Raw genomic sequence first — 2,500 nt, 5'->3', positions numbered from 1 at the left:
TGAGCAAAGGAAGACAAAAAAAATAGAGACAAACGAGCACTAAAAATTGATGAAAAATAGATACAAAAATAGGGGTAATAATAATAATAATGATAATCCAAATAATAATAATGATAATACAAATAATAATAATTATGACAATAGTAACAATGATAATGATGATAATATTAATAATGATAATGATAACAACAATAAAAATGATAATGATAACAACAATAAAAATGATAATGATAACAACAATAAAAATGATAATGATGATAATAAAGATAATAATGATAAGGATAATAATCAGTAGAAGAAAAGAGAAGAAGAAGTAAAGAAGAAGAAGAAGAAGAAAAGAGAGACAAGAAAGGAAAGAAAAAAAAAAACAAAAAACAAATAAACAAACCCTAAACATACAATAAAAAAACAGCACAAACAACCCACAAAAAACAACACTCACAAAATCGAAATCAAACAAACAAAGAAACAAGAAAAAAAACAATAAAGATGTACACAGAAAAAAAGAAGAAAATACAAGAATACAAGAATAAAAAAAACACACAAAAAACAACAACAGCAATCCAAAATCGAAAACAAACAAACAAACGAACAAGAAAAAAAATCAATAAAGATGTACACACACAAAAAAAAGAAAAAAAAAATCAATAAAGATGTACACAGAAAGAAAAAAAAATACAAGAATACAAGAATAGAGCAAGGGCGAGTTGACAAAGAAGTCCTCCGCCTTATCTCGTGAAGCAAGACGACCTCACACGAAGCAAATTCTCGGGGGAATTTGCCAAAAGAAGATTATCACTGAATAACGTGGATCTTATTAGTTTGGGGGCGCGGATATATGTGTGTATGGGGGGGGGGGAGTTGGGGGGTAGGGGGGATGTATAGATGTGTGTAGGAGTTTGGGGGGGGGGTATGTGTGTGTATGGGGGTGGGGGTATGTGTGTATATGGGGGTGGGGGGAGTGGGGGATGTATAGATGTGTGTGTGTAGGAGTTTGGGGGGTGTGTATAGGTGTGGAGGGAGGGGAGTGTTTGGGGGGGGTGTATAGATGTGTGTGTGGGGGGAGTGGGGGGGATGTATAGATGTGTGTGTGTAGGAGTTTGGGGGGGGGGTATAGGTGTGAGGGGGAGAGTTTGGGGGCGCGGATATGTATGTATGTATGGGGGTGGGGAGGGGATGTATAGATGCGTGTGTGTAGGAGTTTGGGGGAGGGGGTTATGTATAGGTGTGGGGGGTTGGGGGGTAGGGGGATGTATAGATGTGTGTGTGTAGGAGTTTGGGGGAGGGGGTTACGTATAGGTGTGAGGGGGAGAGTTTGGGGGGGTATGTATAGGTGTGGGGGGAGGGGGAGAGTTTGGGGGGTGTATAGGTGTGTGTGGGGGGAGTGGGGTGTATAGGGTGGGGGGGGAGTGGGGGTGTATAGGGTGTGTTAGGGGTGTATAGGGGTGTGTGGGGGGATGTAAAGGTTTGTGGGGGGTGGTGTAGGGGATGGGGATGTGTTTGTTTGCGTGTGTGTGTGTGTAGAAGGGGGGTATAGGGAGGAATAGGGTGTATAGGTGTGTGTGTATGTGCGTGTGTGTGTGTGTGTGTGTGTGTGTGTGTGTGTGTGTGTGTGTGTGTGTGTGTGTGTGTGTGTGTGTGTGTGTGTGTTGTGTGTGTGTGTGTGTGTGTGTGTGTGTGTGTGTGTGTGTGGTGGGCAAGGGATATGAGGAAGAGAGCGAGAGAGCGAGAGAGAGAGAGAGAGAGAGAGAGAGAGAGAGAGAGAGAGAGAGAGAGAGAGAGAGAGAGAGAGAGAGAGAGAGAGAGAGAGAGAGACAGAGAGAGAGAGAGAGAGAGAGAGAGAGGAAAGAGGTAGATCGATAGATAGAGAGGGAGAGAATGAGAGGAAAGAGATAGACAGACAGACAAATAGATAGATAGAGAGAGAGAGAGAACTTCCTCTAATTTCAAACCCGAAAGAGACCGCAGGAACAAACTAAGATCTTTGATTTTGTGTTTTAGTTATAAACAAAAAGCAAAATACAAATAGAAAATCATGAAACCCCTAACAATATAGACAAAAAATATATATCAAAACCGCAGACCAAAATGCCAATGGAAACACCCCCCCCCCTAAAAAAAAAGAAAAAAAAGAGGGATAAACCAATAAAAGAATTAAACAATCGGGAAAACAAGGTAATCAAAGGGAGGAGAGAGGAGGGAGGAGGTGGGGAGGGGAGGAGAGAACCGGAGAAGAGAATGAGAGGGAGAGAGGATGGATGAAGAGAAGGGACGAGGAGGAGACAGAGGATAAGAAAGAAGGGAAGAGAGAAAGAGAGAGAGAGAGAGAGAGAGAGAGAGAGAGAGAGGAGAAGAGAGAGAGAGAGAGAGAGAGAGAGGAGAGAGAGAGAGAGAGAGAGAGAGAGAGAGAGAGAGAGAGAGAGAGAGAGAGAGAGAGAGAGAGAGAGAGAGAGAGAGAGAGAGAGAGAGAGAGAGAGAGAGAGAGAGAGAGAGAGAGAGA

At 42.5% G+C, this 2,500-nt stretch overlaps 1 protein-coding gene across 1 annotated transcript in view; it reads right to left on the bottom strand.

Annotated features, from left to right (window-relative positions):
- The window catches only part of Tk (Tachykinin), a 232,418-nt gene that overhangs the window by 20,307 nt on the left and 209,611 nt on the right, over nt 1-2,500 (bottom strand). The window lies entirely within an intron of this gene.

The sequence above is a fragment of the Penaeus vannamei genome, chromosome 2 (genome assembly GCF_042767895.1).
Source record: "Penaeus vannamei isolate JL-2024 chromosome 2, ASM4276789v1, whole genome shotgun sequence".
Lineage (NCBI taxonomy): Eukaryota > Metazoa > Arthropoda > Malacostraca > Decapoda > Penaeidae > Penaeus > Penaeus vannamei.
This window is presented reverse-complemented; position numbering and strand designations above follow the sequence as displayed.